We start from the raw sequence: 25,284 nt of genomic DNA, 5'->3' as shown, positions 1-25,284 counted from the left end.
TCCTCCTTTATTCCCAATCGAAATCGCGCACTTCCACCGAAACTGGGTGACTGCGCCCTACTAGATAGGGATTTGTATGGAAAAAGTCACTAAAAACGCCGTTTCGTTCTTATAAAAGTGTGGATGACCGCGATTGGTCCATTTGTCGTAATCTTTTGGCCGCTGAGACGACTGGTTTTGGTCCGAAAAGGCTGCGATGCAGCGTTCGGCCCTTACTCCCAATCGAACAGGGTTGAGTAAGCGGTCACGTGCTCATTTACAGCCTGTTTGGGCCCGTTTATGTCACTCGAGTTGAACCTTTGAACCAGGGAGTCGTAAAAGCCTCTTACGACTCCCTGCTGTGAACCTTTGAGTTGAACATTGATGTGGAAATTGTTGCCTGCAGGCACGATGATTAGGCGACTGGTTTACGCATGAGCACGTGACCGCTTACTCAACCGTGTTCGATTGGGAATAAGGGCCGAACGCTGCCTCGCAGCCTTTTCGGACCAGAACCAGTCGACTCAGCGGCCAAAAGACTATAACATATGGACCAACCGGGGTCATCCGCACTTTTTATTATAGCAATAAAAACTGCTTTATGGCAGTTTTCTAAAAAAAAGTTATTGTGTTATAGTCCATGGATCCCGTCTAAAAAGTAAGAAATTAAAGTAGTGCTCTAGATGATCCTTTGATAGGATGTGGACGCCGCGAAATCCTGCTCCAAATCGTCACTACACAGGAAAAAGAAAGCAAAAAACAAGGTGATATAATGACATGTGTGAAGAACAGAGTCTATGCGTTACTGGTTATGAATTGATGATCGCGCCCATACCTGCAGCTGTTGCATACATCGTACATCTTTTACAACTTCTCAGATCATAATTATAGCACAGACATGTAATTTTACTAGAGCCACGTAAACCCGCCATGAATAAGGGGAGTGGTGGCGTGGTCTGGGATACTCTGCCGACCTTGGGTCTCGGCTTCATCACAACCAGGCGTGCCAATAGCAGAGAAAGAAAGACAGAGAGAGAGAGAGACATAGACATAGAGAGAGAGAGAGAGAGTGGCTCAGTGGCATTGCTCGGCACGGAGGTGCCGGAAGACAGACACTTTGAAACTTTGCAGCCGTTTCTGGTCAGGTGGCTGGCTGAGGACGGCGGGTGGCAGGGCATTCCACACAGGGACAGCACAGGCGGGGAAAGCTCTACGGCAACTTTCCCGGCTATTGGTAGGTAGCCCTGTCTCAAGCTGGTAGTTATGCATGTCGAGACGGACGAGAGAGAGAGAGACAAGTGTGTCGAACATGGGCTGGTCGGGGGGCTTGAGAGGGAGGCAAGAGCTGACGAAGTGGGCTGGTAGGATTGGACTCCATAGTACGCATAATGTACACACAACATACGCGAACTGTCTGGAGGTTGTTGGAAATCAACAGAAACACCACATGATGTGTATTCCTCGTATTCCACCTTCTCCCAGGAGGAGATAAAATGTAGTTCAATCATGTCTTCAGTACATGGGGTACCGTTGCCTCGTTGCAACTAAACAGGTATGCAGGTAATAGTTACTTTCCCATGAGACCTTGCCGGAGACGCATCATCGTCATGACCAGCTAATCATGGAGAGGTATAATGTGACTTTCCACCACTCCCTGATTCAATCATAGTTTGCGAGCCTGCGCCAAACTGCTTTCTCACTAGAGCCAGGCATTGGGTACATATGGCTTCAGTAAGGTTTACGATACTAGGTCTCTGGCCTAAGTCCAAGTCTAGATACAGCTGCTCAGAGTCAGTAGCAAGTACACATCAGGCCTGAGGACTTCGCAGCGTTTCTCCAGCACACTTGTTCTCTCCTTCAACTCAGATACTACCTGAAGCATTACTAAAGGCCATCTGGCTATCACACTCAGTCCTTCCACCCATCACTTTCGTGGTTTGGGTTGCCACTCGTGACTCGGCAGGTTCCTGGCCTCTCCTCAGGAGCTCTTCCATACAGTCTGTGTATGATATGGCGTGGACATAATTACGCTCTGGAGCTAGTGCAGCCGAATCAAAGGGAATCGAGTTCTTTCTCAGACGTCCACAAACTTTCGTCGTGCTTGACTTCGCTTCCACTGCGGGAAAGTAGTCACACTTCAGGACCACGACGTGCTTGTTGCAGCCTACACCAATGATACTAAAATAATATTCCCTCATTTTTTCTGCCTCCCGGCCGGCCGGCTCGAAAAGGAACGTATGGAATGGGAGCCTCAGTTCCATTTCTCGTCTGCTAGTGCATTCAGGAGCGTAGCAGCGCTTCGGCATGACGATACAAGCCGAATCAAAACAACTCTACTCTCTAGCCAAAAAACTAGCCCATTGTTCGTCAGGCAAAAAGCGAAAGTCACGAACTCAAAAGGTGAGGAAGGTCCATTTGCCCCGTCTCGAACCCAGACAATCTTTGTGCAAGTCATTCTATTGGCTATTGAACCGCCCAATGGCCGACACCCTCCGAAATCCCCAAAACTCTGGGTGGACTTGAAAATGATCCCACTTATGGGCTCACCACACCTCAGTAAGTGGGTGAGGACAAGGTGCAGAAACCAAAAGGATTGACGGCATCAGGGTTTTCTGTCCCGGGATCCAACTGCAGGTACCCCTGCCCCCAGTGAACGTAATACTTGCTACTAGAGTGAGTGGCTAAATCAGAGTGGATCTGATAAAAGCTTCACTAGCACCATTGATTACACAAGAGTTAATCTAGCCAGAAGCAGTGCATGGTTAACAGGTATGTATCCATCAAAGAGAAAGTATATGAACCCTGAAATCAACAAAGGTGGTAGGTACAACAATACACCTTCAAGCAGCCGAGCCGGTTGGCAACAGGCCCAATACTATCTGGCATAAGTGTACCCACCAACCGAACTAGCTGGCACACATGTATACACACACGCGCGCACGCATGCACACGTCGTATAGATATACCTACCGTCGTTTCAGCAAGACATGGCTGGCCAGCATGTTCTTCTCCGTACAGAGATTTTCCAGTGCAGCAAACAACTGTCCACGTTCCTATCATGTTGCAACCAACCTTAAAACACAATAGCACAATCAGGAAAAACCATATTATTCATTCATTCAGGCTTCATTCGAACGATTCTCCAATAAGTAAATGAATACTTATCCCCCCCCACCCTAGCTGCCGAATCTTCGTTAAAAAAACAGTTGAAGGAAATAAGGTCACTACTCCTAACGTTGGAGCTTGCACTCACTGCCAACTGACATCTGTACGCACAACATACGCAAACTGTCTGCAAGTTTTATAAAACCGCGGAAACATCGCATGATGTGCGTTCCCCATATTCATCAGCCACCAATGCGCGCGTGCCCGCATCAGAACACCCCATCAACTGTCATCAACCCAGTTTGGATAACGGAATCACCGATCATAAAATGGGCTGGAGCCAAGTTCAACAGCCTCTTTCAACTCATCGAAGGAAAATGTATTTCTCTTGCAAATCATGCTCCCGTAACTTTGGTGTGGCTGAAGCCCCTCCAAGATCAAATGCGAAGCAGGAAACATATGAAGAATGTCGGTGGATGCAGATCCTTCTTCATCTGTTCCTGGTAAGTGAATACTACGTCATCAACCCAGTTTGGATAACGGAATCGCCGATCATAAAATGGGTTGGAGCCAAGTTCAACAGCATCTTTCAACTCATCGAAGGAAAATGAATTCCTCTTGCAAATCATGCTCCGTAACTTTGGTGTGGCTGAAGCCCCTTTTGGATCACCTGCGAAGCAGGAAACATATGAAGAATGTCGGTGGATGCAGATCCTTCTTCATCTGTTCCTGGTAAGTGAATACTACGTCATCAACCCAGTTTGGATAACGGAATCACCGATCATAAAATGGGTTGGAGCCAAGTTCAACAGCCTCTTTCAACTCATCACAATGTACTTCTCGTGCAAGTCATGTGCGGTGACTTTGGTGGGCCTCAAACCCCTGGAAGACCATCTCAAGAGTGCCCACCACAGGAGGAATGTTTGTGGTGGTAGATCTTTCTTCATCTGTTCGTGGTAAGTGAATATTACGTTGTGATGTTGTAGTTGCAATGGGAGCTTCGCGTGGGGTTGGAGATGAATCGAAGATGTTGAAATCGCCTCCAAATGTATTAGAAGATCCCTCTAGATGATAAGAATATACAACCCATAATGAAAACTAGTTTGTTGATTTTATATTACTCATCATACAAGTCATAATGTACTTCTCATGCAAATCGTGCGGAGTAACTTTGGTGGGGGTGAAGCCCCTCCAAGATCACCTGCGGAGCGGGAAGCACATGAAGAATGTTTGTGGATGCAGATCTTTCGAAGGAAAATGTATTTCTCTTGCAAATCATGCTCCGTAACTTTGTAGGGCTGAAGCCCCTCCAAGATCATCTGAAAAGCAAGAACCACAGGAGGAATGTTTGTGATGGCAGATCCTTCTTCATCTGTTCCTGGTAAGTGAATATTACTTTGTGATGTTGTAGTTGCAAGGGGCGCGATCATCAATTCATAACCAGTAACGCATAGACTCTCTCTGCAGTTCCGGACTTCGTTTTTTGTTTTCTTTTTCCTGTGTAGTGACGATTTAGAGCGGGATGTAACAGCTTTACAAGTCCACATCCTTACAAAGAAACATCTCGAGCACTACTTACAAATCGTCCATCAACTTGATGGAGAACTGCCCGCGAGCAGTATCATAACATAACAACTATCATGACGACAGTAGATTTAACCTTCACCAGCTTTAGTTTGGCCCGACAGCCGTCTGCTAATCATTGGCGAGAATTGCAAGTCAAGTGAAACCGCTCACCCATCTGGCAGCTATAGAGACGCTATGTAGAATATCAGCATCAAAGTTATCCTGTCAGCTCGGGGAGGTGCACCTCCCCAATATCTCCATCCAAGGTTTAGATATACAAGACTATGTGATGAGAAGTACGACTACGTGATCATTCAGCTCGTGGATGGGAGATGGCGCGTGTACGGCCTGATCGAGGCAACCCATGCGGCATGTGAGCAAGTGCATTCAAGATGACATCAACTCTCTGACGCTAGCAGTTCCGGACTTCGTAACCCTGGTCGCGAAGATCAGAGGCGGGTCATATTTCCGATAAGATCGCATCGAGTCGACTATACCGCTGGAACTTTCTCCCGCCGAGTTCATCGTCGTCAAAGTGGAGGTTAGCAAGGTGATGGTTGAGGTGGATGGCTCTATCAGACGTGATCCGCAGACGGCAATAATCAAATCTGTACCTATGGGTACTCCCCACATCTACATCAACTGAGAGGGTATGTGAGTGATAGTTTTGTTGTCTAGCTGTTTTTCTTGTCTAGAGGATTACTTTTCTTTCGAAGATCCATGAAACTCAGACTTGTAAATAAGATAGTAATAGTTTTGAATTGGTTGAGCTGTTTTAGTTCTTCGTAATGCATAAACCAAAATTCATAACCAATCTTCCCGCCATTGAAGGATATGTGAGCGATAGTTTTGTAGTCTACCTGGTCAAAATTACGGGGAGGAGGGTCACGATTGATTGATGAACGGGGGCCCCGGACAAAGCTCGGGGGTGGGTTGGAGTCATAAGGACGACCAGAAGGGGGATTATCATAAGTACCCTCATACTTACTCTTACGATTAGTAAATTTTGACTGCCCTTGATGGTCTGGGTGGTCACTATTGCTACTTCTACTGTTAGTGGTGGTGGAGTTACATATGCGGGTTTCTAATTTCTCTACTGCCAAACAGAGACGGGTCAACATGTCCGGTCCATCTTTATCTGCACTGCTTTTAATAGAACATCGGCGGTCATCTCGTACAGAGGACACTGCAACTTTGTACTCATCATGTTTAGCAGAGGCATCCGCAAAAGAGTGAGCCTCCAAATAGAGGGCTCGGCGAAAAAGCGTCATGCATGGTCCTAGGCTGACTATCACGGACCCTCATGCGGAGTGACTCCCCAACGCCTGGATAAAAGACTCAATGGCGTAGTCATCTCGTTCCATTTCACCTGCTCTACAGTCCATTCATCGGAAACTGGCCCGCTGGCTTTTGAAAGTCGGATTTGGGCCGAATTGAGGATCAAAAACCCACTTTAAATCTCATGGCATACCTGTCCTAATTTTTTAAAACCTGGCTGAATTTCTATTTCCCTGTTCTTGGACTTTTCTGGCCTCAAATGTGGCAAGGAGTAATTGCACGGGTCACACAATGCAGGATGTACTGTTGTTTTCACGATATCTACAACTATGTGAGAGAGACACCAAAAAGTTAGGGTGCCAGTTTCCAATGAATGGACTGTAGGATAGGCTCGAGCCGTCAAAAGGCGGATGTCATCTGCCAGGGTAGACAGAGACTCCCCATTTTGGCGGTGTCTAGTACGCAGCTGCGCTCTTCGGACATACTGAGCTTCGGCTGGTATGTACCTTTCAATCAAAACTTGGCGAAGAATATGGTACTGTATAAGCAGAAATATTCGTCTGGAATTTAATTTCGTCTTTTTCGTCCAAGGAGCTTTTGGACTAAATTAAATGTAGGACTAATGTCGATTTGCCCAGCTTTTCTATACACTCTTATGATCCATGGACGAAATTTTCAACCGGACGAACTCCTTTTCTTTGGAGTTGGACGAAATTATTCCCCGACGAAATTTTCTGCCTCTGCAGTAGTCATTCGTCTCGACCAAGGATAAGCTTAATAAAAAGCGCGATGCGCTATCTCGAAGAGAACGTTTTAACAGGAGCAGCTTGCTATGCGTCTTTTTAGCCATATCATGCCACTCGGCTTCACTAGCCATACCATCACCCCTCCAACTAGAGGTGGGCCTGTACCCTTTCTCTTCCGACTGGAGAACCGGGGTGGGTATTTCCGGCACAGAGTACATGGTATTCAGAAAGGGGTTTGCACCCTGCCGAGCAGAATCAGGGGTTGAAAATAACTCAGGTGGCCCATCTGCAGTGGTCTCCCCTCGGGTAACCGGGGATGGCCGAATTGGTCTAGCCAGGGGAGTACTATTGATCCACCCATTGGCATCACATGCCATATCAAAGTCAAGGAGAAACGCCTCAAAGTCTTCATTTTCTTTGCAAAAGAAAGGGCGGGGAGAACGATGGCCGTCATATTTGCAACCGAAAATTTGAGGAACGTTGCACCGGGAGATTGAAAAGGACACGGGGAAAGGTACTTCCCGGGAAACACCACGTAAAAACAAAGGGCAAGGTACGGGTTTAATTAAGGCAAGGAGGTACTTAGGACAAGAGCAGTAGTAAGGCTAATACTAATAGCAAGAGTAGATAAACAAGAGTGTGCAACTCCGGATCTCTCCTGCACAAGCTGCAGATACCCACGGCGGAATTCTTTGTTGACGTCACCTTTTTTCAGAGAAACGCGCAGTTTGCCGCAGAGCAGTGTGAGAGCACGTGCTGGACACCGACCTTGTAGTGTAATGCCCGGCCAAGAGCACGAGGGAAAACTTTCCGAAAGACTCGCAGCGCGTGCGTCGTCGAAAAGATTACGTCAACAAAAAATTCCGCCGTGGGCCAACCCATCCGCGAGTTGCACACTCTTGTTTATCTACTCTTGCTAATAGCAAGAGTAGATGAAAACCAGAGTGTGCAGCTTGGGGCCTTCTCTGCTATAGGTGTCTGTCACGGCTTAATTCCGTGATTACATCATTTTGGTGCAGATCTGAGGCGGGAAATGGCGTAGTGCGTACAACTGAGATGCAGTTGTGCAGAAAGAGACCTGCTTGAATCCTGCTTGTACGCACGGAATTTCGCCGTGACAGCAACCCATTCGAGCTGCACACTCTGGTTTTCATGTACTCTTAAATAGTGATAAATTCGTTAATTTTTTCTGCCAAGGAATGAACACCAATCCCCAAACAAGAGAACGATACGAATTCACCCGCTGAATAAGAAAGAAGCGATATGGACAAACTTAAGCTTGGGTACTTACGCAGGGAAATGGAGCGGTGGGAGATTCATCAGCTGGGCAGCTAGTCGGGCAGTAAAGTCGGTAGAGCATGAGGCTCTTAATCTCAGGGTCGTGGGTTCGAGCCCCACGTTGGGCGCCAATGACTATGTTGTCTCACCTACGCCGTCGGGTATCTTACTGGAACTACTGTACTGTACTCTACTACTACTTGATCACACTCTTTATACGGCAGCACGGAATTGTAGGTTATTATAATAGTTATATTGACTGAGCACAAAGAGGACTAAAGTAGAGGACTGGGGCAATGAATTACAAGGAGAAGACAACTCGGAGGACTACAAGAAGAACAACTGTAAGAACTACTGTAAGGAGAACCACACTAGGAGAACTACACTGCGCAAGCGCAGCCTTCTGGGTATAACTAAAGTAACTTAGTTATGGAGGGAAAAAGGGGTGCATGCAGTTAGTGGCAATAGGGTGAGCGGGAAAAGGGGTGCATGCAGTTAGTGAGACAGGGTAAGCGGGAAAAGGGGTCAGCAGTGCATGCAGCAAGGGAGGCAAAAGGTCAGCAGGGCAAAGGTCAGCGGGAAGTGCATGCATGGGCGTGTGTACAGGGATGTGGAGATGTGTATGTACATCAGGGAGTCGTACTCAAAATAGGGAGGTGACACGGCACAGAAATCCGTGTCACAGGGGTTGACTCGCACCCGTGACCCCTCGTTGTTATTTTTGGAATAGTTCAGTCCAGTCCAGTCCGAAAGGTCATACTCGGATCTACTCGCCTTCTGTACTTCACCTCCAAGCGTACCGCATGGGTGTCTAGTTTTTGAAATTATTGAGGCAGCACATTTCGTTTACAGCCCATCACTCGCCAGTATTCTTTGAAAGGCTACCAGCAATTAATTATTTGTTCACCTCCTGCCATGTCCGAACTACTTGATAGCAGTGATGGCAACAGCAGCAGTTATGAGACGGCGTGTAGTGTTACGGTAACTGTTCAGAACTGTTCAGAGTCGTATCCTAGGTTAATCCGAATACTGAACATTGACCCAAATTGCACATAGCACGAAGCTGGTTTTTGAAAATTGTAAGTCGTGTATCTGCCCCATTTCTTCTTTATGACTTGCACAATACACCAGTCTTCCTGAACAACACATTTCTAGCAGGGGTTAAGTACCATATAAGAGAAGTACAGCCAGTGATATTGTCATGTTGAAATACTACAATTTTGACACAAATTACATATAACACGAAGCCAGGTTTTGAAAAATGTAAGTCGTGTATCTGCCCCATTTCTTCTTTATGACTTGCACAATGGTCCAGTCTGCCTAAATAACACATTTATTGCAGGGGTTATGTACCATATTAGAGAAGTACAGCCAATGATATTGTCATGTCTAAATACTACAATTTTGACACAAATTACACATAACACGAAGCTGGTTTTTGAAAATTGTAAGTCGTGTATCTGCCCCATTTCTTCTTTATGACTTGCACAATACACCAGTCTTCCTAAACAACACATTTATAGCAGGGGTTAAGGGGGGACACCACCATTCGCGGCCCAAATCAGACCGCATACAATTGAAATAGACATATCATGAAAACGGATTGGCAGATTGCCTTCAAATTTTCTATGTTCAATCACTATATACTGCTCCACAATGTAGGCACCAAAAAGAGAATTTACAGTTCATCCCAGTAATGCTTGATGGGCTACACAAATTCTTCACGGGTGCGCACAAACAGCAATTTTTTTGGACAACTTTGCAGCAAGATGTATCAACATAGACAGTTCCAAAATGCAGCAAAACCCAGTCCATATGCCTATGCAGGGAATGAACTACAATGAACTCTATCTGACAGGTATTACTACCCCAAATGCAGAGACAAAACAGGACGAGCCGCAAAACGCGTAAAATAGAAGGCACTGTGGGAGCTCAAAATCCAATGTAAAAGGTCCTATGATCACCATTGTAGTTCAATCCCTGCGTAACAAGTCACTGATTCCAAAAATGTATGGGTTGATAGGTCTAAAATAAACACACTAGCCGCAATCATGTCCAAGAAGGCAGAAAAAGGCCAAAAAGCACAAACATTTAGGTGTCCTTTTCATAGATTCTAAGACTATTGTTCCAACTAAAACCCACCAGCCTCGTATGTGACACCCTCAGCTTCCACAATCTGCTCCTCAATTCCCTTCCTGCACCTCCTCCTTTGTTTCCTTCGCTGTTTTTCCTCCTGCTTCATCTTCTTCTCAGCCTTGGCCACTCTAATACTATCCAACATGAGCTGGCGTTCTGCAAAAACGCCAGGTGCGGTTGCAGAGAGGGATATGGCCCGACTTCCACTTCTCATACTCGTCAGCTGTGACTTCACTATGCGCCTGGCGAGCTTTCCACAAGCTGAAGCCATGGCAGTACTTGGAAGCTAGATGCACATCAAGGACCTTCCCGACTTGCCAGTCAATTGCCGTAAACGCACCGTGTAGGGAGGAAAACCCGCGCTTCATTCACGTACCATCATAGGTGACAGCAGTTATATGCTTAGGCCTGTCCATTGTCTTGTTCATCTGCTGCTTCATTCATGCTGATTTGCGCAACTGACCTTGCCGCCTTGCACAATGCTCGCTGGTGCCGCTGGAATGCAGATAGCTGAACAGGTGGGGCAAATTCATGAGGCCGCAAAAAATTTGCCAGCCAACATGGCCAATTCCCAGCGTGCGCAATGCCAGAACACTGCGGCGATTGCACTCATAAAACTGTCCTGACTTCTCCACCACTGGCAGGCTGGTGCCTGCTGAACACTGGCTCTTCATTGCAGCATGTGATTCTGACAGTGGATGCAAGGCCAGAACGTGCAGTTTCAGCAATGGTCAGCTCACCTCCACAGTATTTTACACGAGCAAGCAGAGAAAATCAAATTTCGTAAACAATTCAAGTCCAGTGGCGTCTGAATCACAACTTTCAGCGATTGGGCCATGACAGTCTTCAGAGAACGAGGAATCACTTGAGGGAGCAACTGTCTGAGTTCGAGGCCAGCGTACATCCATCAAAGCTCTCCTCCGAATCCGACTCACCATCGCTCAGTTGAATCCATTAATTTTTTATTATGATCACTGTATTCTTATTTTTGGAACGCCATCGTACAACTTGCGCTTCGAGGCGGACTCTGGCACTGCTTCAGCTTCATAAACTCCCTCAGCAGCTTCCTGGACAGGTGCTGCGTGCAGTGAGAATCTTCTCTTTGCAGGACGCTTGCACGACCTGCTCTTCTTGTTCCCCATTGTGCATCGCGCTCGAAACTGCAACAGCAAAGAAGTCCTTTGGGAAAGAATTTTTTGCACTTTTTTGCACGTGGCACGGGTCACTGCTGCCATGGCAACAAAATTTGGAAGTAAAAGCGCTTCAAAACTCCCAAACTCCACGGCCACAATCTTGACAGCTCGTTTAGTGCACGAGCATCGCGATGTGTACAATTTTTTCAACTTTTTAGTGTACGAACATCGATGTGTACAAATTTTTCAAATATTTTCAAATTTCAAACGGTCATATGACAGCAACGGTTGGTCCGAATCGCTTCAAATTTGGAATACTGACACCTCAGGGTATATGCTTTGATTTCCAATAGCAAAAAGGTGACAAATCGAAAGTTGATTTTTTGACCCCTGGAAGGTGGTGTCCCACCTTAAGTACCATACAAGAGAGCTACATTGTACATCTAGTCATACTGTCATAAACAGCCAGCATTTTTCCTGCAGCAGTCACACCACCATCATCATTATTTCCAGGGAAATCCTCTTACATTGTCAGCTCCTACGTCGTTAGATACAATGTAGGGGGCTGTAGGACCGGCTCGTCAAAGATAGAGAACCTGAACAAGCGCGTGCTCGGGACGTCTCAGCAATCGTAGTATGCCTGAGCACTCCAATAAAAACTTGATCAATGGCAAAATCGTTCCCCACAGAAAAATCATACTTTGCGGGTCTCGCGTTGCACGCTTGGAGGTGAAGTACAGAAGGCGAGTCGATCCGAGTATGACCTTTCGGACTGGACTGGACTGAACTATTCCAAAAATAACAACGAGGGGTCACGGGTGCGAGTCAACCCCTGTGACACGGATTTCTGTGCCGTGTCACCTCCCTAGTTTGAGTACGACTCCCTGATGTACATGTATTATGTGTACGGGAGTGTGTGCATACGGGAATGTGCACGGGGCTAAAGGGCTCATACAATACTACCAGTGTCACCATGGTTACGTAGGTCCAGACGTTCGGCTACGTTGTCCGAATTCCACTGACAAGTCACGCCAAACTGAGCTATATGTACAAACCAGGGAGTAGTACAATGGTATTGTACTACTCCCTGGTACAAACTGGGTTTCAATGCAAAAAGCAGCGAAGTACGAGTACAGGTCCTCCCTCATTATAACGAGTCCGGTTAGTACATAAACCCCGTTAGTAAATAGAAATCTGAAATCCCCTGGCGAAACATGGTCTATACAACTGTTTACAGGTCCGGTTACAAAATAAACCATTAGTACATACAATCCGTTATAACGACCCTTTGCCCAGGTGTCAGCGTGGAGCCAGAGTTGGAACCCCTCTCTGGTGAAACATTCCCTCTCCGGTCGGCCAACACGGAGGCTCATGCTCGTCTTGATGTGGCAGCACGTGGAGTGTATAGGAGTAGGTTAGAGAGGACAATGTTTGATGTTCGGGTGTTTAACCCTTTTGTCCCCTCCAACCGAAACCTTACTCTCCCGTCTGTCTACAGAAAGCACGAGCAGGAGAAGAGGCGTAAGTATGAGCGGCGAGTCCTGGAGGTGGAGCATTCCTCGTTTGTTCCCGTGGTTTTTGCAACCACTGGCGGCCAGGGGAAAGCTGCTTCGGCCCTCTTCGCCAGGATTGCCAGCAAGCTGTGTGAAAAGCGCCGTGAGCCTTTCCCGGTTATGATGGCTTTTGTACGGGCGAAGATCTCCTTTTGCCTTGTTCGGGCAATGATTGCCAGTCTACGTGGTCACCGTCGGAACCCGCCTCGACATCTGTCTGGTTCGGCTGTGCTGGCGGCTGCTGAATGTGCCCTGGTGCCATAAACGGTGTACATGATACAGTACAGTTTCTTTGGTAATGGTGTTTCATTTACTTTTGTATTTTCAGCTCGTTTTCTTTGTATTTAACTCCTCATTGTTTTGTTTTCTACCAGGCGTGGGCCATCCCCTGACTTCATAGGTGCCAAACATTAAATTTTTACGTTTACTGTTTTTGTGATTTTACGACTCCCTGATTACTTTGCCCAGGTCCCTGGAATGCCAAACCCTTGGTATAAGATAATATTGACCATGCAGGACCAAGGCCAAAACACGTAGGATAAAGCAGAAAGAGGAAACGTATTATGTCTATGCATTTGTGAATATGGACGATCCTTTGCATCCAAGGAAGAGTTATGTTGGAGATGTTCAATTATCTTATAACGAGTTGAAGCATCGATAATTTATGTTGTATCGAGGGGAGCACCGGTAAGTACGAAGTAGTGCCTATTTTAACTTTAGCTGCAAGTCCTGCTACAAGATAAGTCTCGTTATAAGATAACTTTTCCGATAGCCCAGAGATTATCTACTAACGAGGGAGGACCTGTACTACCAAGAGTACATAACCCCCCCCCCCCCCCCCACTTCAAGTAGTGCACACACTGTGACACAGACCTAACTTCCTAACGTAGGAACGCAGTAGCTACGATTAGAGCAAAGGAAATGGAAAGAAATTCGAAGAATGGAGGTCTGATAAATACAACTCGGGCTCTGGCGACGACAAAAGAACACTCCGATCGAGAGCTACAGTCGACCTACCCTTATAACGATATTTGCGTCACACCAAGAAATATTGTTATAACAATATAAGGGTAATATTGTTATAGGGGTAGCTGGTTCATTTCATACACATACGTCATAATGCATGGATTGTGTTCACTTTTTACACTCTTCATAGCATAAAAAACTGACATACATGAATATTATGTGCACAGAAAGGTGCCCACTGGTGCCCCATTGCATTTCGTCATGTCCCAACGACTTATCAAGTGAAGCTTGCTCTACCTGGAAAGTAGGCTCTACATATCCCCTGCTAGATATTGTTATAAAATGGAAAATGTCGATTGGTCGGCCCATTTTATATCGTTATAGGGGTAATATCGTTATAGCAATATTGTTATAGAGGTAAGGCATTGTATACACAAGTCAATGGAGTGATTTGGTTTGGCAGAAAAATATCGTTACAGGTCGTCCCCCGTTAATACGAGTCCGGTTAGTACATAAACCCCGTTAGTACATAAGAAATCTCAAGTCCCGGACGAAACGTGGTCACTTCCATACAAATTTTGTCGGTTAGTACATAATTCGTTAGTACATAATTATAGGTTAGTGCATGGCAGGGAGGGCCTTATGGCTTGTTAGTGCCCGAAAGGTTAGCCTGAGGGCCGTAGGCCCGAGGGCTAACCTGAAGGGCACAAACAAGCCATAAGACCCTCCTGCCATGCACTAACTATTTTAGAACGAGGTTACATGCATTATCTCACTTCCATTATGCTTGTGTACCTATATATGGGGTAGTTTTGTGGTTTGTGTGCAGAGAGACTTGGTGTGGTATGAAAGAATATTTTCTTCTGGTAAGTTATGGTAACTCAGCACCACTTAGGACTACTAAAAGTAGAATGGAAGCAAATGAAATGCTGGGCTCTTATTGCGAGCTTCATTCTTATTCATATACATGTATGTAGCTTGTGGAGCTATTTAGGGGCTTTGAGAGCCCCTTGTCGATAGCTCTAATGACTTTGATCCTCGCTTTTTATAGGTTTCCGCAAGCTGTTTACAAAGAAAATTCGTACAGATGAAAGAATACGGGAGGCAAAAGCCGTACACACTTCTGAATTGCGTAGCTTTTAGTAGTACACCGTACACGTTATGCAGAGTTCATTATCTGCACCGTACTATTATGCATAAAGGGAGTTGTACGCACCAGTTTAGAGTATATTCAGCGGGCTTTAAACTAATCCAAGGCCCTCGACGCGTCATCAAGAGTAGTAAAATAACGATTGAGCGGGCTTTAAACTCTGATAAGGCCCTTGGCGGGAATGTCGCTGATTGGTCGTTTCCTGGACAACGAGACAGACCTCGTTCTAAACCCCGTTAGTACATAACATTTCTCCGTGCCCGCATGTCATCTACCTCAATAGTACATAATTTGTCGGTCTTTTGGCCTTCCAATGGAGGCACATCGTGTTCTAGTTTCTACTTGTGCAAGTTAGTTGTGGACGCAATTAGCTCAGAAATCAGAGCGCACATCACAAACCGACAAAGCTCTGACTGTACAGACGCGGCTGGGCATATATCATGTAAACTGTAGAATCTTCGCTAACTGTGACCTTTATATCGAGGGAATCAAGAATATCTCGCTGCCTAGTCGTGGTACAGCTGTAGCAAGAAACACTCAGAAAAGTTGAAAAAAGTGAAATATTCCGGTACACAAACATGACATGTACACTTTCGTTTAGTACATAAACCCCGTTAATACATAACATTTGTCAAGTCCCAGAGATTATGTATTAACGAGGGACGACCTGTATAAGGGTAATATCGTTATAGAGGTTATTAATGGAAGTTTCCGGAGGAGGAAACTGTAGTTATCACCAACCCTCACCGCGCCCAGCTCACGCCGCTACGGCGTGCGACCTGAGCTGGGCGCCCTGCCCAGTATGGAACTGTCCTCAAGCCAGTCACGTAATTGGCAGCCCAGTGAGCTGTCGACCGGATCGCAGCGTTTAGAAGCGCCAAATGCGGCAGGGCCAGTCTCAGGCTGGTCACGTAGGCGGCAGGCCGGCGGGCGACCGGCAAGGCTGCATTCGCATTTGGATCACCGAAGTGATACAGGTGCTTCGACGGCACTCCGTGGCGCATCAAGGAGGCATCTGGGGCCCAGGCAGCCCGCCCGTAAGCGCACCACCGTATCAGGTATGCGCAGGTGGAGCAGCAGAGCAAGATGTGTGCCGGACACTCACCATCATCCGGTCGACTGCATGTTTGTGCGACTTTACACAGCCGTCACTCATTACTTGCTATTGCTTGCAGAAGGCCAGAATTTTTTTGCTCTCGTTTGCTCTAAAGCTAGTTGGTTTACATGGTTTATACCCGTACCTGAGCATGGATCCTACTCAGCAGCGGATCGCTGGTATTCCTCGTTTGAGACCGCGGCGACGGCAGCGTCGGCCCTGACCAACAAGCCTCGGGCGATGAGCATGCCGGCCGAAAATGCAAGCATGGACACTGTCGTGTATGACCAGTTTAGTTGAGTTCCTTGGAGGCGCTATGATGCCGGCCGGCGCATGTGTTGGCGCACGGGAGACGATTAGGACAATACGGCGTGCGGAATACGTCGAGCTGGCCACAATGCTGCCTTCCTGTCCTGCCCACACGCAGCCAGCAGCCAAACGTGTTAGAATCGATCAATCCGATGGCAATCACTGAGTGGAATTGTCATTGGCGGCTCCTCTTCTGGCAAGAGAAAAACTGAATCTCTAATCTACTGGGTCGAGGCCTGGCAGACTTTCAGAACCATCGCGCCTTGCAACACGAGCTTACGCCCTCTGGGGCCCTAAGTAGTCCGATAAGAAATTCATACTGCACGGCGACAAAAGGGCAGTTGGAGCAGTCTGAAATCCGGGACTTGCCGAAATCCAACCGTGACGGAACTAGCCCACTTCAGCCCCGCATGGTAGCAGAACACAAGGCTTTATCTCGCTGACTACCCATATTACGGTCACGGACAACTCCGCTGCGGACGCTCTTTCACGCGGACGATTAGTCCATTTCCTCTCATCGGCTCCCTAATCCAGCTGCTGGACTCGGCTTAGTCCCGAACTCATGCTATGCGGGAGCAACTAATCATGGCAGCAAACCGGCTGAACTTCTTCTCAACCAATGCGTGCCTCCTTTTTCATTCGCTGTGTAGTCTATCTCTCTCAGCACACGTGGGTAAGCACGCAAGCACACACACACCCACGCACACGCATACATACATACATACATACATACATACATACATACATACATACATACATACATACATAGACACACACACATACTCTCTCTCTCTCTCTCTCTCTCTCTCTCTCTCTCTCTCTCTCTCTCTCTTTATCCTCCTCCATCCCTCACCCTGCTTCGCCTCTAAGTGCTGTCGCTCCCCTCCCCTTCCTACTCGTACTAGGCGGCATTACACCAAGTCTCAGCATGTGGGGTCTACTTTGCTGTTTTGGGGCTTTGTTTGGACATGGCAAGCTGTTATCTTTTTCCTTGCGGCTGTCGTCGCTGTTGCCATTGTTGTTTAGATACCACGGCGAGCCGGCAGTACGTGCCGGTGTTGGCGGGCTGGCGACCTTGTTTTACTTTCAGTAATTAACACTTTACCCGAGGTGCGACGGATTAATCCGTCACGACCGCGCAGGGCATATTGCAGACACGCGTATGTGCGTTACACACACACACTCACACATTATGCGCACCCGGCGGGCAGGGCGATTGGCCCATGCTGCTTATTCAGTTGTACTAGCGGAGGCAGGGGCGATTCCCCTACGTAATCGCCCATGCGGCGGAATACCCGGCGGCCTGATACGGCGGCGTTGCGAGCAAATGCAGGGGTGGTTCCCTTTTGAGCTATGTTTGTGGCGGCGGCAGAGGCAGGGGCAGCGCCCCTAGCCCATGCGGCGGTTGACCCGGCGGCCCGACATGGCAGTTGGCCCAGCGGTCCGATATGGCAACTGACCCGGCGGTCTGATATGGCGGCGGCTGACCCAGCGGTCTGATATGGCGGCGGCTGACCCAGCGGTCTGATATGGCGGCTGACCCAGCGGTCTGATATGGCGGCTGACCCAGCGGTCTGATATGGCGGCTGACCCGGCGGTCTGATACGGCGGCTATGCGAGCAAATGCAGGGGCAGCGCCCCTTTGCGCGTGTTGTTTGCGGCGGCATTGGTCAAGGCAGGGGCAGCGCGCCTCGCCTGGGTGGCGTTATGCCCGGCGCTGCGGCTATGTTTGCAAAACGCAGGGGCCGCTCCCCTTTGAGCTTTGTATGTTCACAGCTATGTTTGCAAGATTCAGGGGCAGCTCCCCTTGGGGCCTGGTACAGTTATGTTTGCAAAAAGCAGGGGCAACTCCCCTCCGAGCCTTGTATGTAATCGTTTACAGCGATGCTTGCAGAAAGCAGGGGCAGCTCCCCTTAGTGTGTGGTATGTTTACAGCTATGTTTGCGAGGAAGAAACAAAACAAAAAAAAGGGCTTGGAGCTGGGTATGTTTACGGCCACGTTTGCAAAATGCAGGGGTAGCTCTCCTTGGAGCTTTAGCTAGTTGACAGCTACGCGACAAAATGCAGGGACAGCTCCCCTTGGAGCTTTGGATGTTTACAGCTATGTTTGCAAAATGCAGGGGCAGCTCCCCTTGGAGCTTTTAAAACTAGTTTACAGCTGTGCGGACAAAATGCAGGGGCAGCACTCCTTGAAACTTTGGATGTTTACCACTATGTTGGCTAAATGCAGGGGCAGTTCCCCTTGGGGCTTGGATGTTTACAGCCAGGTTTGCAAAATGCAGGGGTAGCTCCCCTCAGAGCGTTGTAGGTTTACAGCTAGGTTTGCCAAATGCAGGGGCAGCTCCCCTTGGAACTTTGGATGTTTACAGCTATATTTGCAAATACAGGGGCAGCTCCCCTTGGAGCCTTCTAGTTCTACGTTTACAACTATGTTTGCAAAATGCAGGGGCAGCTCCCCTTTGAGCTTCGTAGGTTTACTGCTAGGTTTGCAAAACGCAGGGGTAGCTCCCCTTTGGAGCTTTGGATGTTTACAGCTATGCTTGCAAACTGCAGGGGCAGCTCCCCTGGGAGCTTTTGAAGTTGGATGTTTACAGGTGCGGTCGCAAAATGCAGGGGCAGCTCCCCTGGGAGCTTTGGATGTTTACAGCTATGTTTGCAAATGCAGGGTCAGCCCCCCTTGGAGCCTTGGATGCTTACAACTATGTGTGCAAAATGCAGGGACAGCTTCCCTTTGAGCTTTGTTGGTTTACAGCTAGGTTTGCAAAACGCAGGGGTAGCTCCCCTGAGCTTTGGATGTTTATAGCTATGCTTGCAAAATGCAGGGGCAGCTCCCCTTGGAAGTTTACAGCTATGTTTGCAAAATGCAGGGGCAGCTCCCCTGGGAGCATTGGATGTGTACAGCTATGTTTGCAAAATGCAGGGGCATTTCCCCTTGGAGCTTTGTATATTTACAGCTAGGCTTGCAAAATGCAGGGGCAGCTCTCCCTCGGAGCGTGGTTTGTTTGCAGCTGAGATGGGGAGTGCAACCGAAGATCTCCTTTCGAGCTTGCTTGTTCGCATTTGCTTGTTAGCACCGTAGCTCGGGCACCCAGCAGGTCCTGACTGGCCCTTAGCGCATACTCCCGGCCACATTTATTGCCTGTTGCAGGATAGGGGCCTCACCCCATATTTTTTTTTGGACGATCGGCGGGCGGGAAGCCGTCATCGACCTATTAAAGAGGCAAAATACAAGAATAACTGAGAAACTAATAATTGTATACAACGCGCCAACCCTTTGGCTCTGTTGTCGGCTCTGCGGGGGGCACCCAGGCATCCCCCTCGTGCGAACACCACCCGTGGAAGCGGAAAAAGTTGTGACGGCGTATTCAGTAGTGCCCAGCACCAGCAGGACCTACCAATCAGGGGAAAGCCTAGCAGTCCTTCATGGCAATTCCCTTGGTAGACCCCCTCAAGCTGACACAGGATCTGGCCACCAGGAAGGGGCCTGGACGGCAGCTCTAGGTCACCGGAAGGTGGTCAGGGTTGACCCGCAAGAGATGCATGTGCGGTGGAGCCTTTGACTAAGCGGCCACCCCTTGGGGCCAGAGAAAGCGGTCTTGAGGGGCAGGTGGTCCTTAGTTGGAGGCTTGCACCGCAAACTATGAATGTGAGACCTTCCGTGCCCGGCGAAGGTGTCCATAGTACCAGGCGGGTAGCTAGTCACACTTGTATCCAACACGACAGCCCTTCGGCTGTTGTCTGCCCGGCTCGGGGCGCCCAGGTATCCCCCCGTGCGAACACTACCCGCGGAAGCTGACAAGTCGTCAGCGTATTCAGTAGTGCCCAGCACCAGCAGGAGCTACCAACCAGGGGAAAGCCTAGCAGTCCTTCATGGCAATGCCCTTGGTAGACGCCCTCAAGCTGACACAGGATCTGGCGGCCAGGAAGGTGCCCGGACGGCAGCTCCAGGCCGCCGGAAGGTGGTCAGGTTGACCCGCAAGAGATACATGTGCGGTTGAGCCTGTGGCTAACGACCACCCCTTGGGGCCAGAGAAAGCGGTCCTTAGTGGCAGGTGATCCTTGGCTGCAGGCTTGCAGGGCACAACCATTATGAATGTGAGACCGTCCGTGCCCGGCGAAGTGGTCGGTAGTACCAGGCTGGTCGCTGGTCACGGTGGTCTTTAGCTACTGGTTTCACTGTATACCGAATCAGGCATGCCATCACAGGTCTACAGCGAACAGCACAGAGATCGACGGGACCAAGAATAGGGGATAGCGTGCGGCGAGGCCACCCCCATTATTTTTGGGAGGCACGGCTTCATGTTAGAGCAGTAAATTGCAGTTAGGGACTCAGCTGAGTCAAGCTGGACTCAGCGTGTCAAGTTTGGCATAATACAATAAGCGCGCTATCCCCAAACAGTTGTGTGGTTATTGTGTGAGTGTATATGTAGGAGTCCGCGGTCACGTGAGGGGGGAGTGATAAATGGAAGTTTCCGGAGGAGGAAACTGTAGTTATCACCAACCCTCACCGCGCCCAGCTCACGCCGCTACGGCGTGCGACCTGAGCTGGGCGCCCTGCCCAGTATGGAACTGTCCTCAAGCCAGTCACGTATTTGGCAGCCCAGTGAGCTGTCGACCGGATCGCAGCGTTTAGAAGCGCCAAATGCGGCAGGGCCAGTCTCAGGCTGGTCACGTAGGCGGCAGGCCGGCGGGCGACCGGCAAGGCTGCATTCGCATTTGGATCACCGAAGTGATACAGGTGCTTCGACGGCACTCCGTGGCGCATCAAGGAGGCATCTGGGGCCCAGGCAGCCCGCCCGTAAGCGCACCACCGTATCAGGTATGCGCAGGTGGAGCAGCAGAGCAAGATGTGTGCCGGACACTCACCATCATCCGGTCGACTGCATGTTTGTGCGACTTTACACAGCCGTCACTCATTACTTGCTATTGCTTGCAGAAGGCCAGAATTTTTTTTTCTTTTTTCGCTCTTTCCCTTCTTCCAGGCACGGCTTCATGTTAGAGCAGTAAATTGCAGTTAGGGACTCAGCTGAGTCAAGCTGGACTCAGCGTGTCAAGTTTGGCATAATACAATAAGCGCGCTATCCCCAAACAGTTGTGTGGTTATTGTGTGAGTGTATATGCAGGAGTCCGCGGTCACGTGAGGGGGGAGTGATAATTATTATTATTATTATTAAATTTTTAATAGGGCATTCCCACAGGCCTAAGGCCTTCTTACGGGGTACCCTATATGTTTTTGTATAGATGAGCGGAAGTCTGATAGCGTGGAGCAAATACGAACAGAAGCAGGGAGCGAATTCCAGCGATCTGCACCTAAGAAGCTTAATGCGTACAAGCCATAGCGGTTATTAGCCGTTATAAGGGTAGGTCGACTGTACATGTACATTGATTGTACATGACATTGAAGTAGGCAGTATCCTTGATCGAAGATGACGACGCCGCCGGGCATAATACTACATTCAGACATGGCACGTGCTTGTTGCCAGGCCACAGCCAATGAGCGGCCAGAATAAGCGGGCAAGATCAGTAGATCTTGCCCGCTTATTCTGTACGCGATACGGTACAACTGCTGTTCTTGCCCGCATATCCGGGCAAGAACAGCAGTCATACAGCACCGCGCCGCACATGCGTACTTACCATTAATTTTTTCGAAGTCCTTGCCTTGGCCTGATGTCGTCAAATACCGGTATTTGACGACTCCCTGGTCAACATCTCCTACTCTTGCTCCTACGAGTTCTTCAAAATTTGTCTCGCTTCTCCAAAATTACTCACTACTGTCTTGAACGTCTTGAACGTCTGTAGGGAGGACAGAAACGCCATCCAACCTTGCAGCTGGGCATGGTGCTCGGCGAAACGCACGTAAGGGAAGCAGACCTCAACAAGTGTAGCTTCTCAGCACTAGCATTCGAACCTTACTCTGACAATCATCAATCTTACTCGGAGAACGGGTTTATTCAACCAATCGTATTACTGGTACTACTAACATTACTACTGCCTTCACTGTACTTGAATACTTTCATCTCAAAAGTGGAAAGTCCTGACCAAACAAATCTGTTTGTGATGGACATTGCACACAATGTGACATTGCGGCATTTTGCCATTGCCAAGGCTTTTTTTCTCTTTGAACATCTCCATATCTAGTCCACAGGCCAAGGTGCAAAAAAGTGACTATTCGCTCTTTTCGCTCCCGTTCAAGGGGGACAAAGGTTTGTCATGTGCAAATGATAGAGAATGCGTAGAGCTTTCAGGATCTGTGTCACTTGACCCAGAAACATGGGGCTTTGTTGACCAAATCGACGAAATACTTCTTGAAGAGTGTTACCATAGCAACCAAAGTGATAATTCCCAATTTAGGTATCTTGCAGATTAAATACTAACAGTGTTGCTTTGGAATGAAGTAGCCAAGGCCCAGACCTAGCTGTGTACAAATTTTCATGATGATCGGAGGTGTCTTACTACCTCAATAGCATTGCTTGGAATAGAACACAATAGCGTCAACACACGGAATGCAATATAAGTCACATTTGAGAAAATATTTACAAACAAGGAGCCTGCACAAAATAGGAAATGTTGACAAGTAGTCAGGCACACTAGAAGGATACTTTATGATTCCTAGCATGAAGGCGGAAAGTCTCAGCTGTGAAGGACGTCGTTGGCGGGTGTTCATGCATGTCGATGACGATACTGGCAAGACCACTGGACAATACGGTCAAACCACGATTCAAGGACGCAAAGCAGCATTCCACACAACCTGTGTGGCTCAAAGATGCGAAGATCAATAAAATGGGAAGCTACATGTATGCGAACAAGAATCATGCAAAACCGAATGCCTCAGTAAAATAGTACTGTACTTCGACTATGACAATTTAGATTCGCCTATGCACATCTGTTTCTCGCTTCCGTAACCTTGTATTGGCACATTTAGGGTACCCTGTCAGAAGGCCTTAGGCCTGTGGGGATCGCCCTATCAAAAATTTAATAATAAGAATAAGAATAATGGACAATAAGCAGCGGGTAACAAGCAGCCGTTTCACACGACGATCGTTTCGCCGTATAGATAAGGACGGCTCATCAGGTGTGCAAGAATGGACTCAGATGGAGAGCCAAGGATAAATTGATAGTAAAGAAAAAAAGGACCACTAAACTACAAGTTGCGCTATAATGTCCACTAACACCACCAGTTACTAAACAATCAGCTCATACGATAACATTGCACGACACTGACCGACTGTACTGACGTTCTACAACTAACTGGCTAAAAGCTCTAGCGCATCTTGGATGCGCACTCCAACAGCCTTCCAAGAGAATCCTGACATTCCACCCCAGCAATTTGCATACAGACGATATCATTCGTGTAAGGAGGCCCTGACTGTTGCAATTGTGTTATAATTGATAGCTGGATGAAAGATTTGGATAATGGGAAGGTTGTTGGCGTAGTGCTTGCTGATGTCAGGAAAGTGTTTGATAGCGTCAATCACCAGTTGCTGTTGAATAAGTTATTTGATTGTGGGATTGGTGACTCGGCTCTGGCATGGTTTAAAAGCTACCTGAGTGATCGAACGCAGCAGCTCATTGCACCAGAGGGCCTGCCACGCGTGCCATGCACGCAGGGTGTTCCGCAGGGGTCTGTTTTGGGGCCTGTCCTATTCAGCCTCTATGTCCGTGGTCTCCCCTCCTGTGTGAACAATTCCACAGTTCTGCAGTTTGCGGATGATGTGAATATGTACGCAGCTGGTGACTCTGCTTGACTCTGCTGAGGAAGTCATAGGAACGTTGAACGGAGATCTGCTCAAGCTGTCTGCCTACCTGAAAGGGAAGCGCATGACGATGAACCCAACAAAACCGAAGTTCCTCCTCCCTCACAGACAGACAGCAGCAGTGCCTGGTTCCGCCAGTGTCGTCCTTGACGGCATCCATGTTCTTCGAGTGCAGTCCGCACGCTATCCTGGCATTGTTATTGACGAGCACCTGACTTTTGGGTCACAAATTGACAGCTTGATTGGGTCTGTCAACAGGAAACTCGGTGCCTACCGCATGTCAAGATATCTCTTGCCATTTCACGTACGGCGTAGCTTTTATCTTAGTGTCATTCAGTCGTCATTGGAGTATGCAAGCAGTGCTTACGTCCACACCCTTAGTTCTTACTATTTCAATAAGTATGTCCGGCTATTTAACAGGTGCCTAAGAATAGTTTTTGGTTTCAATAACTTCACCAGTGCCTCACATATTCTTAGCCTTTACAACCTCTCCCACATTTCCGTCCGAGTCAATTTGAAGCTTTTTTATTCTTGTACTTCGCTCTGTCCATAGCGGCACATGCAGCTCTCTCGTAAAAGAAATTCGCCATACCCGCTCCTCTAGTGGACACACTACTGCCGTCACTAGGTCCCAAATCTCTTTTACTCTGGCCTTGCCTTCTGCCTGCACTAAAGCTGCTTTTCTCGTCTTGGCTACATAGGTTCTGATCAGTGGAACATGCTGCCTTCCACTGTTCGTTCTTGTACAGATTATCGCACATTTATTCGATCATGCTTAACCTTTCTAGGGGCTCCCGTAAGAAGACCATAGGGCTGTGGGAAACACCCTAGCAAAATAATAAAAATAATAATAATAATAAAATAGTAAGTTGGAAGGCTGTTGGTGTGCGCATCCAAGATGTGCTAGAGTTGTTAGCCAGCTAGTTGTAGAAATTCAGTACCGTTGGTCAGTGTAGTAGTAGTAGTAGTAGTAGAATTTATTATTTTGATAGGGAAGGCCCGTCGTGCAATGTTATCGCATGAGCTGATTGTTTAGTAACTGGTGGTGTTAATGGCCATTATAGCGTAACTTGTAGTTTAGTTGTCCTTTTTTTTCTTGACTATAAATTTATACATGGCTCTCCATCCGATCCATTATGCCAGTACTATTATAATCAGAGCCTTCATGCTAGGAAATCATAAATTATCAAACTAGAGTACTTGACTACTTGTCAACATTTCCTATTTTGTGCAGG

General features: G+C 47.9%; 1 long non-coding RNA gene across 1 annotated transcript; it reads right to left on the bottom strand.

The window, feature by feature from the left end:
• Positions 1-553: 553 nt before the first annotated feature.
• On the bottom strand, positions 554-8,360 carry LOC135825286 (uncharacterized). The gene is made up of 3 exons (XR_010555050.1): positions 7,966-8,360; positions 2,950-3,051; positions 554-713 (listed from the first exon to the last, which is right to left on the bottom strand). It is a non-coding gene; the product is annotated as an uncharacterized LOC135825286 (long non-coding RNA).
• Positions 8,361-25,284: the final 16,924 nt, after the last annotated feature.

The sequence above is a fragment of the Sycon ciliatum genome, chromosome 9 (genome assembly GCF_964019385.1).
Source record: "Sycon ciliatum chromosome 9, ocSycCili1.1, whole genome shotgun sequence".
Classification (NCBI taxonomy): domain Eukaryota; kingdom Metazoa; phylum Porifera; class Calcarea; order Leucosolenida; family Sycettidae; genus Sycon; species Sycon ciliatum.
This window is presented reverse-complemented; position numbering and strand designations above follow the sequence as displayed.